Source organism: Culex pipiens, chromosome 2, assembly GCF_016801865.2.
Source record: "Culex pipiens pallens isolate TS chromosome 2, TS_CPP_V2, whole genome shotgun sequence".
In the NCBI taxonomy this organism is placed as follows: Eukaryota; Metazoa; Arthropoda; class Insecta; order Diptera; family Culicidae; genus Culex; species Culex pipiens.
Window position 1 is genome coordinate 20,293,173 of NC_068938.1, and position 17,249 is coordinate 20,310,421.

At 35.9% G+C, this 17,249-nt stretch overlaps 1 protein-coding gene across 4 annotated transcripts in view; it reads right to left on the bottom strand.

The window, feature by feature from the left end:
- LOC120432444 (GTPase-activating protein CdGAPr) overlaps positions 1-17,249 on the bottom strand; it is a 134,524-nt gene that overhangs the window by 68,837 nt on the left and 48,438 nt on the right. The window contains exon 2 of one of the 4 annotated variants that reach the window (XM_039597660.2): positions 10,845-10,905. The exons of the other annotated variants lie outside the window; for them this stretch is intronic. The gene's annotated coding sequence lies outside the window, so the exon portion shown is untranslated. The remainder of the gene's footprint in view (positions 1-10,844; positions 10,906-17,249) is intronic. 4 annotated transcript variants of the gene reach the window in all.

The following is a 17,249-nucleotide window of genomic DNA, read 5'->3' on the forward strand; positions in this document are numbered from 1 at the left end:
AACTCTTTCAGCGAACTTGTTGCCTGCGCTAATCTCCTAATTGGGTCGCGTACTTAAAACGCGCTTCTGAGTATCGGTTGAATAACCAGCACCGTGGAGCATTCGAGTTACGCCGCCGAGCCGGATGTACTCAACAACTGCAACTCCACGGTGGAGTAGTGGCACAACATATGCCGTTCACAATAATAAAACTCAAAGTCGAAGAAATTATGTAGGCCAAACTAATAACTGCTGCTACTGCACCGAACGCAGGGCAAGAATAAACTTTACGACCCTTTGGCTTGGGCGCATTCTGCGAAATCTGACGTGACGTGACTCGTTCGGAGCGTTCTTGACAGATAACAGACTGCACGGCTCGGGTCGTAACTCTTGTCGACGGCCGTAAAATCCATCATTAGGTCACAGCAGCGAAGAGTCTCCCGAAATGTACGCCGCGGTCGCCGGCGGAATTGAGTTAGATCTTAATTAGTCACCTTTTGGACTGCTGCTGCAGCGGATGCAACGAATTAGGACGTAGATTCTGGGTGGTGCTCGGAATTGGCCAACGTTTCGTGGGAATTGGTGGTGAAATCTGGACGCGCCAGGGCTAATTGATGCGATTTGGGGGAGATCTTCGTGGAGAGATGATCGGATCGCTTGGATTTATGGATGTCGTTGGGGGGTCGAACCGTTTGACATGATCCAATTTGTATTTTTAATGGTTGAGATGATGAATTTTGAGAAACATTTAGTTTACGAAAGAAGAATCTCAAAGTGGCTGCCATTACCAGTGTCACACCTCAACTGACGCCACTTGAGTGATCCACGTCAAATTCGTTCCACCTCGACACCACAAAAAAACGCTATTTTTAGGAAGCATTATGCCGTTAAGAAGCTCTCCGACCACCTTTTCGGTTCCGCACTTTGTTGACTCAAAACCGGTTCAAGAGATCTGTTACCTGTGTCGGCGGTTTACCGGTGCCAAGCCGCCTGCCAATCAACCACTGTTTATACATTTTTGGATGGTAATTAACTCGACGACCTTCTAATCAATCATTGCACCTCTACATCTCGATGTTTTTACGGTTCTGCAAAGATCTCGACAACGCATCCGACGACCTGCGGTCGGTTGCACAAGGGCAGTGATCTTTTGCTCGCGTCAAGGAGAGCCAGCTTCCTTAGGATTGCTGCGCACGCAACAGCGACGATAACAACACATCCGGACTGCGTATACCTGCCTCGGTGCGTACAGGTCACCGAACTTGGCCAAGGCACTGCTGCGCTGAAGATCTGCACGCTACTTGCTTGGCTCATAAAGTCGAAGCCATCATCATCAACGGGTGCAGGCACCACGGTGGAGTTGTGCTAGCTTGGCGCGATTGGCATTCGTACAACTGATAGGGGTATTTTACAACTGTACCTAGACGCCCTTGTTTCCATTCGATATATTTAGAAAGCAACAGACAGTGCTAGCTTGACGCAAATGTCATTTAACGCAGTTACAACTTTATGCAGACGCCCTTGTTTACATTCGCTAAACAAAGGTTTCTTCCAAAATTCCGTTTAAACTGTGGTTCAAAATCATCTGTGACGATAGCGTACAATGTCGCACAACTTGATAGCTCCTCTCTATCTCCAGTAAGTGGTCACGAGAGGAAAATATCCATCAATGGTCATCATGCAGCAGCAAAAGGGTCTCCCCCCTCCACGAACTCCACAGTCCGTCCATCCGTCCAGCTGATTACGACGGAATTAATTAATTTTAATTCAGGTTGATTATCTTAATTTATTGCAATTTCCTCGGTTTCATAAGAATATCAACACAGCGAGTCGCTCAACTGGTGGTTGGCCGCCGCAGGAAATGTAACGATCGTGAGGGCAGCAGCTGATCTGACTGAAATTGGATGTTGGAATTGGTGGCTCGAGTAATTTTTCGGGCCCACCAAGCATGGCGCCCCGTCTAATTACCTCCAGACACAAACTACACGAATTTCGGGGGAGTAGCGTTAAATTGGCTCTTCGGCGATTGTTTTGAGTGGATAATTCGATTAATTGTTAAATTACTTGGCGCGTGTGTGTGTCAATTCGCGTTGCCAAAATTTGCGGAAACTTCGTGCGGGCCTGTGATTAGGGTTGGGGCGCTCATCCGACAAAGCGTAACAACTCCCAGCCGGAGTTAATATCCGTCCAGAATGTGGAATCGCGTAAAAGGTACAGAAGCAACGACGCGGCGTGGATTGGCTGTTTGAAAACGTGATTATTATGGCAAACTATTGCGCGATATTGAAGGAGGGCGCTGCCTTCTGGTGCTACACCTTAATTATAGGTGTACGTGATTTATTCGCAATTTGGTAGTCGGTTCTGTTGAAATTGACACCGGGGTGCTGTTTTTCTACTTCGTATTTGTAACCAAAGGTGATTACCGACTAATTGATTTGTTTCCAACTAAATTAAGGATTGTTTTCGAATGGTGAACAATGCAACTTTCAAATTGGCGATCATTATCATAGTTTGGATTCAATTCGAGTTGAAATTTTGAAAGTATTATTTTTACAGAGACAAACAAAGTTATTTAAGGAGAAACTATGTGAGAAAAACCCATCTAATAACTGAACAAATATGAAAATAAATAATTTTAAGCAACAAATTTTAAACGACAACAAAACAAATTGATGTAACATTAATGTAACACGTTTGCTGTTACCTCAAAATAATCAATAATATCTAAAAAAAATATTACAGGGAAAAAAATAAGTTAGTTGTGTTTTTGCGGTATAGTGTAAATCAGAATTTAACAAAAATTCTAAATATTTTGAATCTAGCCCAAACATGATAAATATAATTTTCAATGTAGGAAATGCATTTAAACTTGTTTTAAGTTGTTAAGACTTTGATTTCCATGAAATTTTAACATTTATTGATTTCACGTAATTACACATTACATGAGATAAAAATAGACAAAATTCTCATTTTCTGAGGTAAAACTACATCTGGGAATAAGTACATCTTTTCAGAACTTTAATGGAAAAAAGATGTCTATTTTTAATTTATATAATGAGTAATTTCGACTTTCCTCTACAATTTAAGTAATATTTTATCATAAAAGAGGTAATATTATACCTTTCGATTTTGCAAATTTCAAATTTAAAATATTTTTACCGATAATAAAAAAAATCAAAAAGTGGAAGGACGACATTGTCAGCAAAATTTATTTCTTCATAACATTTTTTTAACACATCTTGTTTTACAAAAACCGCAAATATTATTTTTTGTTTCTTTAATTTCTGTTTTAATTTAATTTAAGACAATATTAACTCAAAAGTTGTAAAAACTCAATTTGTTATACACAGTAAAAAAAAGGTAAAATTTCGGTTGTTTAAATATTACCTCTTTGAGTATTTTTACCTAAAAAGAGTAAAAATGGGGAAATTCAACAGAAGCTGATAAAAATTTCAAAAATTACATATTTTTGGGCCCAAAATCCCAGATGAAACATTTCCGTAATTTTTTCAATGTGTAGTACAAATAGGTGCTGAATCGACCAAATCAACTCAAAACATTTTTTTAAGATTTGCAATGAATGCATGTCATAATAGGGGTTTGGCTTTTTTTTTTAATATTTATAATATTATATTTATAATATTATATGTGCCAGAATTTTTTTTTTAACCAATCTCACCCACCAACCCAGTGTAACCACCAGTAATTTTAACTGAAGCTCAGCGAAAATTTTACTTAAAATTTTAGTAGTACAGTTTTCAGTAAATATTATCGAACTGGAAATGATTTGGATTTTCGTGTGTCCGTTGTTTATGCCTTTATTTTTCCAATATTACGCCCTTTGTTGTCCAAATTAATGATTACATTTCATCCAAGTAACCCATTGAAAGCATTGCAAAAAATAAAGCGGCCATTCCTTCTGCGTCGCATTAACCAGAGGGATCACATTTTACAGAATAAACAGAGGAAGGAAGGATGCGTGGACATACCGTACCAAACGTAGACACTATTGATAAGATCAATAAGATTAGAATAAGATGTTTCTGGTTGTTCTTACCAGAAGAATTAATATTGAAAACTAGTTGTCTCCATATTTTAATAAGTTGATTCAAGTACTTTGTCAAACTTTCATCAAATTTTCACCGCACTGTTAAATTCATCAATTTTACCTGGCCCCAAAGTGTCAAGTTCATCGGGGCGTGTAAATGACACGCTTCAAAGCGGCGAATTTCAGATTCAAGCTGGTAGTGTGTGCGGTTTGCCAACCGGTTCGTTCACATAAATCATACGGTGATGTCACGTCAGCCACCCCGCCGCTGACGGCACTTTTAGCACCGCAAAAAAACAGACACGCACAGGTGAGAGTTTGATGGGTCGTTTTTTGTGGTCTTGTTTGATGGTAAAATTTTAAATAATAGTGGAATTTGATTAAAAAAAAAAAATATTAAAAATAATTTAATAAAATTATACACAACTTCAAACCAGCCACATTCGCCAATCAAGCAAAACTCCCGGAAGTTTTTCGATAGTAGGTAGTGTATACTTTTATTGCCATATTAATTGGCCCATTCGCAGATCTCACCGCGGCGTGAAGTGCCAATTGGCATTGCCCTTACCGCGAGTAAAATCATAGTTATTAGAGAGGCCTCTCTCGACCTGCAATGTAGCCCCCCTAACTAATGATGGTATGGCACACCCCTAACGATCAACCGTCAAGTGGGGGACTTTGACCCTTTTTGTTAAAAATAGTTTGTCTTTTATAGTTAAATTTTGTTATTTCTTATTAACTTTATGTTAGTTTTTCCTTTTTTTGTTTTTTTTTGTATTTATTGTGCCTTTGGCTTTTTTCTAAGTCCATTTCTCATCAGTTTACAGTTCCCTCTCATAAATGACTCCTAAAACAGACAAACCACTCCTTCGGGGAGAGGGCAGTAAAGGTGTTTCGAAACAAAACTGCGTCTTAATTAGTGAGGGCCCCTTTAGCCAACCAGCGCCAGGGATATCTTCAGGTGACCACCTGTGTTGTGTTCCGTGTGCAGAGTCCACTCACGCAAAAAGCAGCTAAAACCTCCACTAATTAATCAGTTGAACAGGCACGCACTTTTGCGCGCGATTCCGTTGGCCGCTGCTGGGTGCTAATTGCCAATAAATTTTGCGGGACCAAATTGCTTATTTTTGTTCGCCTGCGGCGAGTTCGATATCGCGGGGAAATGTGCTAAAATTTTCAGGAGATAGCAGAAGAAAAAAAAGAGATTTTTTTTGCGTGAATTTACCGCGTGTGTGCGCGAGAGGCAGTAAAAATAAACTCAGCAAAATGATGTTATTTTCATGTATTTTATGGGCCAAGTTGCCGAAGTTGAGAGGCTTTGATTTTTTCACATCTTCGCATCTCGCTTTAATATCTTCAAGTGCGTGTCGAGCGGTTTGTAGCGATTAGTGCGCTTGTGGAGGCCCGTTCGGGGCAAGTATTAATTTTCACTTTTTTCTATTTCGAGTCTGGTTGAGGATGCGCGATATCCAAAGTCGAGTGGGGTAGGCAAGTGGAATTGGACATGCTTTTTTTTTCTTCACTTGATCAAACACTTGTTTGAAGATTTTAGGTACATTTTCACTTTTTGCACTAACCTATCAAACCAACTAAATGAATTAAGTATTTTAAAGGTCGGTTCTTGATAAAAAAAAATACTTAAATTTCAAATGAAAACCTCTGTTTGAATCACGAGTTCCATTTTTATGAATTATTGTTTTGACAGTATCTGAAATTCCAAAAGAAAGTTAAAATAAAAGAAAAATAACTTCGTATTTTTTTTTTTCGCTTAAACACCTGCCTGTTAAGCTGATAAGCAGTGGTAAAATTACACATTTTTTTGACATAAAAGATGTATCCCTTTTTAGATATAATATTACCATGATTTTTTTTACTGTGTAATGTTTATATTGTCTTTACATAATTCTTTACAATTCGTACTACCGTCAGCATATATGCAAAATTTTCTGAACTTTCCGAAAAAAATCCTTTCAGAAGCACACGATCAAGTATGAATGGTCAAATTATTACTTTTTCGAAAAACTTTTCGTAAATTTCTGATAACTCGTGAAGAATACATGCTTATGTTTATACATATTTTGTTTGTCTGCTCTACGCCTAAAACGTAACCCTGAAAAGTTACAAAAAACTTTGTTTTTAAATTAAAAGTTTTGTTCTAAGTGGTAACGTTGCCTCTCTGAGTTGTTGCAGATTCTAAAAGTACATTAAATTTCTGGTATAATGAAATGATTCTCGATTTTTAACAGTTGAGGAACGGAAAATGACAGCGATTTTAAAACTATTTTTTAACTTTTTAATGAGAAAAATACGTTTTTTGGGAATTTTGAGTATCCCATTGACACCAAATTTCTATCTCTTCTCGGTTTCGAGCTACAAATCATCGAAAAACGTGTCTTAGTAAAAATGTATAGATCTATAATACCGCCACACCGTCATAAGATGACGAAAAATTGACCTCGAATTCGTGATCAGGGACTTAATTCTTCTTAGAGCCAAGCCAAATTAAGAAAATTGAAAAAAAATTAAAAAATATTTAAAAAAGATTTTGATGTATGCTTAAAGTTGTTTTTACCCAACTTCTACTTGATTTCACCACTGTCTTCATTCAGAAGATCTTGAATGATGATTTTAATAACTCTACGAGGACAAGGAAAATCGTCCCTAAATGAATTTTGTCAGAGAAATAAATTAATAACTTCGAATGAAAAATCATGCAATGGCGTAAGTCGACAGCCTCAACGCCGTTGAAAACATTTTTTACCAAGTTAATTGTGACGTTTTCTTTAATTCTGCTTAATAATTTCTCAGGTTAACAATGTATGTAAATTCACATTAAAAAATGTAAATATACATCAAAATGTTTACATTAGTTCTTGAGATCGTATCAAATGGTCGTACGTATTTGAGATATTTGGCATTTTTTTCTAAATCAGTTCAAAATTGTATGAAATTTATTCTTAAACCATGCAAATTTACATCATGATTTGTGCACGGAGAGACTGTGCCCAGTAATTTTAACAATTAAAATTGTTGATTTTACTTTCGTAAATTTTAACAAAAACGTACTTGTTACTGCCAATATTCCGTTAAAATAACTAAAATTCAGTATTTATTTAATAACCTGTTTGTTGAAAATGCTAGAGGCAAAAAGCTAACAGATTTCCCGAACTCGAATGAACGTGCTCGACTGTTAGCTTTTGTTTTAGGAAAATCAAAAATTTTGTTGGTTGAATATAATTTACATTTGGTTGAATATTTAGAAGATAAACTTGGGTTTGTTTACATCTGTCATTTGAAGTCAGGATTCGAACGAGAGCGGTCGATTTGTTGAGTTTGTGTTGTTAATTGTGAAGTAAGAGGATGTGAAAGGTGAAAATTACACTATTTGGCTAAGTTGAAGTGGCAAATCGAAGTGCACACTGCTGCAACTGTGAAGGTGGAATTGGTGAGTAAGTTTGTTGATGATTTCTTTGCAGGTGATAAACTATGAAGAGCAAAACGAGAACATTCGCAATGGGGACCTCTGATGCGAGGGGACTTTATGATAATGTTTGGAGGAAAGAGAGGGGCAGTGGAAGGAAGAGGCGGGCCAACTCTTGCACGACAATACTTGCACGGGCAAATTTAACAAAATGTTGGTTAATCTAAGTAAGTATGGGTTTAATTTTACACAACAATTTATCTATTGTGATTTTAATTAGAAAACTGAATCACCAGGAACCTTCGTGCTTACGATGGATATTTCAGAATCATCAACCATAAAATACATGGAAATGCGTACACATTATATCAAAATAAAAATTCGATGGTGGGAAATATCTAAAAAAATAAAATGTATAAAAGATATAAAAAAGAAGATATTAATATTTTAAAAATGCTGTTGAAAAAGACTGCTCAATAAACTGGTAAGTAAAACTCAAAATATTGTTTTCAGGAATCGGAGTACGTTGAATAAATTGAATCAAATGTAATGAAAGTATGTTGCCAAAAGTAGTTGTTAAATTAGTGCAAACTGGGTAAGTAGCATTATTGATATTTCTTGTTTATAATTACATTTATTTACGTTCCTTTTATCAGTTTAGAGCCGGAATTAATTTTTTTGTTAGATTAATAATAAATGTCATATGTCTATTTGCAGCAAAAGGTTCGCCTTGGTGTAAATTCTGTGTCCAACCTCAAGAAAAATAACTAAACATGAGACCGTTGTAGATGATGACGACTTATCGGATGATTTCTCAGTGATGGTAAGTGAATACAACACTTAATTGTATACAACATAATAAAAATATAAGCTTAAAACTTGGTGAAATTTTTGCTCGGTTTCTACTTTTAAGGAATTTACGAGAAATTAAACATATTTTTTGAACATGTTTAACAAAATTTGTAAAATGATTTTTTTATTATAATTTTTTTTAAACATTAATCAAACATAACATGTTTTATAATAACAATTAAAAAAATACAAATAAGTACAAGTACAACAAGTTAATTTGTGAGGCATTATTACAAAATTTACTGCAAATTAAATAAAAATATTGCTAACTACAGCTAATTACTGACTACATGTACGAATATTTTTCTGTATTCAAGTAAGACATTAGTTAAAAATATAGCTAGAAATTCGGCCCAGCCTGTATCGTTAAATAATTAAAGAAAATATATATAGACACTAACATAAATTATGTTTAATTAAGAAATGTTTTGTTATAAACCACTAATAATTTGCTGCATGCAAACATATTTCAGTTGATACAACGAAAAAAAAAGTTAAAAAATAGTTGAAAAATATTGTCCAGCCTATTTTTTACAGAATATTTAACAATTATTCAGCTGAAAACAAAAAAAAATAGTTAATTTTCTGAAAAAAATATTCTAGCAGTCGACTGCTAGAATTTTTTTTCGGTCATTTAACCAACAAAAATGGCAATTCTAACTATTTTTTTGTTACTTTTACCTACTGGTGGTCAGCAATTTCGGGTTAACAAAATCAACAATCGATTGTTGAAAAAAAGCTGTGTAAAAAATTAGCCCATACTTTTAGTTAAATTAACCAAGAATTTCTTAGATTTGCCCTGGCCGGTCTCTCCGTGTGTAAATGATGTTGTGATGGGTTGTGAACACAAAATCAGGTAAAATACATAATTGTTTACTAACATTGGTTCTATTTAAAATTATATTATGTATTTAAATGTAAAATTTATTCGAAAGAATTAATATTGATTTAAACAATATCTTCTACAAAAACTTCTCTTTGTTCAGAACAAAGCAAAATTCAACTTTTATTAAAAAAAATCTTCTGGTTTGAAAATGCTACATTCACAAAACAGGGACAGAGTCCATTTTAAGATACAAATTTTAACCTTAAATAAAGTTAAAATAATCTCAGTATAAAAAAAAAATAATTATATCAAAAACTACCCAAATGAAGGTCATACTAGTCGCGGAAAATGTAGGTCTTCCTAATTAATTATCCTGCTGTGTTCATTCATTAACGAAGGATTAATCTACTATACACACGTGTGCGTAGGCGTTGACCGTTTTATGGCGCCATCATCCTCTCCTCAACTAATGGTCACAGCTCCAAGCGCTGCTTAGTTCCTTCATTTTTGCGTGCCACAGCACTATCAATTGGAACACAGAAAAGAAAAACCAACAACATCATCCACTCCACCTCCATCGCTCGCAAACATGCAAATCCAGTTGTGCCGAGATTGATGACCGTATTATGTTTAATAAATTTATCCTAACGAATATGATCCCTGTTTCTTGATTTTATAACCCTCAGCTGTTCTAATGAAAATTTTACTAGTTGTATTTTAGTCTTTTTCAATTTTTCGACTAAATATTTAAAATTTCAATTTATTTTATTGATGATTTCAAATTATTTTATCTATATATATAAAAAATTTCGATGGTTCTGTTCGAACGCGAGTCAGTTCAATACGGAGCGTCGGATCGAGGTGCTCTTTGTTGCGTTGGGTTCGTATAAGCCCAAGGAAGGTTCTTACGCCAAAAAATGGCAGCTTTGGCCACTCTGGAACCGATTCCGGAAAATCTGCAGATTGTATGGAAAGAGTTGCGTAAAATCAAATTTTGATCATAGGAGGCTGAACAAGGAAAGCTCAAAACGTCAACAAACGAAAAAAGGAAAAGACGAAGTTTTTCGGGTAAGGCTTGTTTCTTTATGTTTGTAGTGTCATTATTAGTTACAGATTTAAATAAACTTTCGCTAGCATTTTTTTTTTGTTCCTGATGCGTCAAGGGTTAAACCCCCTTGATGAACCTGTTCGCTCCACACACTAAGTGGGTTCCAATCTGAAACCGCTCGCGAGTGCGCCCGCGCAAAATCAACTTTGCGGCAATAAAGGATACACCGTGTGTTTAAGACACAGGAGGGTCTTAAAACGGTACCTCCGGGCAGGATGATGGACGCCGACGACATGGCACCGTAATAATGACCACGGCCGCAAGCCCATCATCAACCGCCGAGGAGGCCAATTTGTGTGCCCATCAGCCCGAGAGAGCGAGAGAGATTATATAATAAATGAGAAATTAACTTGGCGTGGCGAACCCAACAAGACAAGAATTATGCGTTAAAAGGTTCGTAACTTTCAAAAGGCAGATTAATGATGAAGGATGAAGTAGTTGAAGTTATCAGAATGAAGTTGGAGTTAGAATTAGGGGAGAAGTCATCCCTCATGTGGTACTTAATAGACAATTACTCTCTGGTGACCTTTTTAGGCGTAATGATAAATGGACTATTGTAATTAGAAACAAATTAGTTTCTAAACTGCTAACAAATATCCAACTTGTCTACCTTCAGTTACTCCAAACTGCGAGGTTCGTGCTCTAAATCCGGACTTCGAGTTCCAACTCACCTGAAAAAAAGAAAAAAAGAGAAACCCTTTTGTTAGAATCACTTCAAAACAGAAAATCAAGAGTGGCACTTTCCAGAGTCATTACCCTTCCCCATCCCGGACTTATTGCTGTCAAATTAGGAAGGAAAATGTGTCTCTAAAACTGAAGGGGAAAGCTCGAAACCCAGCCAGTTGCAGCCTAAAGATTTATGGACCTAAAACGTCACTTTTCTTCCTCTTTCACTCGGCGTTTTCCCCTTTTCCAGCTTTCTGGCTGCTTTATGATCCCAAGATTTAGAAGTCGTCACCGCAGAGAGCCTTTCTCAACTTCAACTTTTCAGTTGCCTCTATTCCTGGTCGCGTGTCTCGTTTTAACGGTTCACTTGATGTCTTGAAAGGGTGTGTGGGCGGATTTCACGCTGGCTGGGTTGTTTTGAAGGAAGCTAACTTGAACCGAACCGATTGAGCAGTGAGACTGAACAAAGTTATCAGGCCTTTATTATTTTTGTTTCTGATGCCTATGAAAGATTTTTTTTTTGTTAAATAAACTGTAGGCACAAATTCTAATTTATTTATTTTTCATTTGACCGTTAAGAAAAACTTTAGAAAACAGATTACAGATTAGATCATTGCATATTTTTTTTAAATTTTATATTTTGTATTTTTTTATTTAGTTAAACTCTTTGCATGCATTCTTCATTTAAAAAAAAGCCATTTTGCATCAATAGTTTTTTATACAAGGCTTCGTACAACTTTGAGTCTTCGGCAAAGTTGTAGTTTTAAAATCAGGAATTTTCAGAAATATAGATGCACGCAAAAAAATCTAAAATACTTTTTTTGTTATTTCATTATATTCCTTAGGGTGCTTAAAAATGAAGATGCATTGCGCTAGTTATTTTCTGCTCTTTTCTATACAAATAATTTTGAATTTCTAGAATCAAGAGTAACCTTTCAAAAGGGCTAGAAATACTTATTTTAGACATTTAAAAAAATTTCAAAAGTTAGCCATTTTGTATTATTAGTTTTTTTTTCAAGGTTATTAATCGATTGAATTATCGTCAATGATATTATCGTTCAACGATAACGATAGTGGTTATCGTTATCGTCGAGACGATAACGATAATCTATTGTTATCGTTACCGTAATTCCGATAATTCAATCGTCGATAATTTTATCGACAATAACGGACGAAAACTTATATTTAATATATTTCTAAAATTGACTAAAGCCAATCAAACTTTGTTAAATTTTCAAGCTTCCTCTTAATAAATAATTTTTTGATAATATGGTAAGTTTCAAAGTATAATTACTTTAAACAAATCACATAATACCGTATTTTTTTTTGAAACTACTTAAATTTTTATAATTTGCCATACGGGTATCGAACGATTCGAAATTTTGCATGCATTCTCAATGTTTTAGAGTTTTTTTGAATAAAATACTCAAATTTTTACAAAATGCCGTATTTTCTTGAAAATACTAAAAATTTTATAATTCGCAATATGGGTATTGTACGATTCAAAATTTTACATGCATTTTAACTGTTTTAGAGTTTTTTGAATGAATACTAAAATTTTCACAAAATACAGTATTTTCTCGAAAATACTCATATTTTTATAATTCACAACATGGGTATCAAACGACTTGAAATTTTGCATGCATTTTCTCTGTTTTAGAGTTTTTTGAATTATATACTAAAATTTTCAAAAAATACCGTATTTTCTCAAAAATACTTTAAAAAAAATAAAATTCCCAGTATGGGTATCAAACGATTCGAAATTTTGCATGTATATAAGTTTTTTAGAGTTTTTTTAATGAAATACTCAAATTTTCACAAAATACCGTATTTTTTAAAGTACTCAAATTTTCATGATTTGCAATATGGGTATCAATCGAAGCGAATTTTCACTTGCTGTTCATTCAAAAAACTCTAAAACAGTTAAAATAAATGCAATATTTCGAATCGCTTGATAACCATATTGCGAATCTTAAAAAAAATATACAAGGCTCCATACAACTTCGAGGGAAGATCTGTACAATTTTTAATCAAAAATCTGTAACTTGAGTAGGGATTATCTGATCAATTTGGTGTCGTCGGCAAAGTTATAATTTTAAAATCAGAAATTTCCAGAAAAAAACCGTACACGGGAAAAAAATACTATAATACTTTTTTTATAAAAAAAATCATTGAATATTAAGTTTTAAAACTGAAAAAATATGTCTATTATTTCTGACATCAAAATCTGTCATAACCTAAAAATAATGTTGTCCGAAGGTCCAGTTTTTTATCCGTTTAACAGATCACATAGTATTTTTCATGGGGTTTTGTTGTCATATTTCGCTGTTTTACATTATGTTTTTTTCACTATTTTTGTGGAATTAAGGCTAGTTTTTTTTTAATTTTGTAAACTATGTATGAAAAATAATCAACAGAAATTTAAGATTCAATTAATTTAAAAAAGATTATTTTCGATGGTATGTCGCGATTTACAAAATCTGGAATTAGGTTTTTCAAGAAATTAAGGCAATTTTACAAAGTATCATTTTCAAAATTCAAACATAATCTTCGATTGAAAGTTCCGAATTACATGTAGAAAAACGTATTTTTCAAGACTTTCCTTTTTTGTAAAGATTTTTCTAAGAAACAAAATGTGGGATCTGGAAATATTTATTTCATACCAGTAATTATATTAGCCTATTAATTTTAAACAATGTACTTAATAGAAATGTTTCCTGAATGAATTGATTCACACTCAAACAAAGAAGAGATACCTAGAATAAATCGTAGATAATGGCGACATTCACATCCCATTTAAAATACTTCAATTTTCTTCGCAAAAACCCCAAATTGAATTGCAAATTGGTTTCGCCAAAAATTAGCATTCGATAACCTTGGCACGAAGAAGAGCCAGGCCCAATAGAGCCAGCATAACAGGCCTATTGAGTCATCATTGTCGTCGTCGGTTGGACTAGGTCACCACCATTGGCTATGCTGGCCACAACAGTGGCGTCATCGTGCTGCTCATGGGAAAGTTCTTCCTCCCCCCGGGGGAAATAGATTCCGCGGAAGGAACTCCTCTCAACTGCGCAGGCTTGGCTTCGGGCCAGCTCAAAACAACTGGTTACGACTGACGCATCTTTCCTGGTAGAACTTGGATTTTGGGTTGCCAAATTGTTTGTTATTTTTTCAAGATTCCTTAAAAGCTGAATTTTGAAAAAAAAACTGGCAACCCTTTCCTTCGACCAGGTCATGAATGCGTTTATGCACCGAAACAATTGGCTTTGAGGCCAACCGGAAACTGCCGGCATGATGACCGCACAGCTTTGCGTAACCCACCGTCATCACACTCGTGGTCTCGTTGAAGGGAAAAGTGGAAAATCGGTTCAATCGGTTTGTGTAACACTCTCTCTGTCTCGGTGAATCAATCACTCGAATTGAAACGACAGACAGACGCCGGGGAGAAAATTGTATGAAATTTGGTGATCGAGCACCCTGAAATTAATTCCAAGCCATGTTGGGTAACGTTTTCGGCCAACCCTTATTCATTAGGCTTACCAGAGAAATTGAGGAGGCTTTTCCGCAGCGCGATGACTTCATCGAAATTTTAAGGCGTTTGGCCCAGATTTTGGACGCGTGTTTTATTTTTTTTTTGTTTTGTTTTTGGACTTTGCACCAGTGGGAATTCGCGTAACAGCAGAAAGAGCTTATGCTGATGTGCTGCTCCTTATAAGACCGAAGAGTGGTCGGTCGAGAAGACTTGTTGGCGCGCGTTGGCGTATTTTGGAGTTTCTCTGGTTATGTGACACAGTTTCACGTGGCACCCCCAAAACAAGAAATCAGTTTAAAGATGTTGGCGATGATCGTGGTGGGCACGATTTGCTTGTTTTCTGTTGCTCTAAAAGGAAAACAGGTTAGTCTTCCAAAATGTGAGATTCTAAGAAACTATACAAGACCTTTGAATTGAATTTAAGAGCGAGTCCACGAACAGGGCATACCCCTTTGTATGGGACGTCGTTTGGACATGACCAATCTGCCTGAAATTTTCAGGGGTTGTTTGTACATATAAAACTAGCATCTGGCCAAAATATGAGCACTCTAGGTCAACGGGAAGTGGGGCAAATCGGGACACAAAGTTTGAAGGTTCAAAAACGTCAAAAATCTTAAAAAGGCTATAACTTAAGGAAAAATTCAATTTATTTTCAAAATTCAAAATGCATCTGAAAGGACTTAGAAAATGCAACAAAATGCAGGGTAGAGCATCCCAATTGGTTAAATCTTAAGGGAGTTATTGGCATTTTAGTGAAAAAATAGCATAATTTTCAAACTCAAATAAAAAAGTGTTCCATCCAGATATCAACTCGGTTCAACCTGCAGCTTGTAGAGGACATCTGGGACTACCATCTGAGACTGAGAACGCTTTGGGTAAGGCAGTTTAACATATTAAATAGACACTTTTACTTTTAGTGAATTTTTTGGTTGTAAATTATTGCTCGGGGGACCCCTTAGATCCCATTTTCTGGTGATAATTTTATCATATTCGTGTTCCTGAGACAATTTCACAATAGAAACATGCATAAAAAAGTTTATTTTGATCCATTTTAACCCTTTAAAAAATAAAAGTTAAAAAAAATTAAGAAGCTGCTTTTTTCTGGTGTCATCTAGTATCCTTGGAAACGAGCTTGATTTTCAATAAATGTGAATCGAAGATTTTTTTTAACTTTTATTTTTTAAAGGGTTAAAATGGATCAAAATAAACATTTTTATGCATGTTTCTATTGTGAAATTGTCTCAGGAACACGAATATGATAAAATTATCACCAAAAAATGGGATCTAAGGGGTCCCCCGAGCAAAAATTTACAACCAAAAAATTCACTAAAAGTAAAAGTGTCTATTTAATATGTTAAACTGCCTTACCCAAAGCGTTCTCAGTCTCAGATGGTAGTCCCAGATGTCCTCAACAGGCTGCAGGTTGAACCGAGTTGATATCTGGATGGAACACTTTTTTATTTGAGTTTGAAAATTATGCTATTTTTTCACTAAAATGCCAATAACTCCCTTTAGATTTAACCAATTGGGATGCTCTACCCTGCATTTTGTTGCATTTTTTAAGCCCTTTCAGATGCATTTTGAATTTTGAAAATAAATTGAATTTTGCCTAAGTTATAGCCTTTTTAAGATTTTTGACGTTTTTGAACCTTCAAACTTTGTGTCCCGATTTGCCCCACTTTCCGTTGACCTAGAGTGCTCATATTTTGGCCAGATGCTAGTTTTATATGTACAAACAACCCCTGAAAATTTCAGGCAGATTGGTGAGGTCGATGCGAGATGGGTATGCTTTGCTCGTGGACTCGCTCTTAAATTTTTTGTCAAGGAGCATATTCTTCCAAGCCACAGTTTTAATGAGTGCAAAAAAGTTCTATTTTAAGTCACTTGCTCAGTCGCACGAAAATTCCTCCAACAAACTCTCACTCTCGGTACAGCACCATGCCTGATTTGAATTGAAATTAGAGCATATCCAAACAACTGCAGACACACTGTACAACTGGATACATGCCCGATGGTCGTCGAATGTGTTAACATCCCACCACACACACATCATTTGAAAAAAAAGTGGAGGCAAGTGTGTTTGCGCAAAAGTGAAACAAACAAATAGCCCCGTCGATCGTTGAGTTCAAGTATTGTCCGAGCTTCTGAGATGATCTGTTCGATTTATCGATCTCTGGGATTGGAAAATAAACAGCAGGCAGGGTTTCAAGATGGCGCCCTTGTTTGGACTGAGAGTGCTTCCGGCAGTCCACGTGATCAATCTCCAACTATACTGATTACGAAACAGCTTAGTTAGTGTACCTGTCGCAATACACACCGCGGTAGCACCACCACGACCGAAACGCATTTCGTAATGCGCGCACCACGACTTCAGGTGTGCCCTCTGAACAACATAACTAGCGTCAACAACAACAAAGGAAGAGAGAGAGAGAAAACCCATGTTGCCAACCGTCGTCGTCAGCATCAACGCCGGGCGCGCCGTGACCATCACGACGACCCCGCAGATTAACAACCCGAGAAATTTACGATTTTTCTGGTCCCGCGCCGCGATCACGCCAACCGATCATGTGCACCTGCTACTGCTGCAAAGGCGGCCTGCCTAGTTGATCACTCAGCTGGATAGCAGACCGTCGGTGAAACAGCGGTAAAATGATTTGTTTATGTGTAAACAATCGATTGTTTGTGGTCGTCTGTTGTGTACCGCGCGAACTGTAAACAAACATTGAAGACCCTTGGCTCCAAGATCTGCAACAATTTGGAGCGCGAAGAAACGGATCGCTTGCGCGATCGCTTCGGCGACGTCATCACAACTGACAG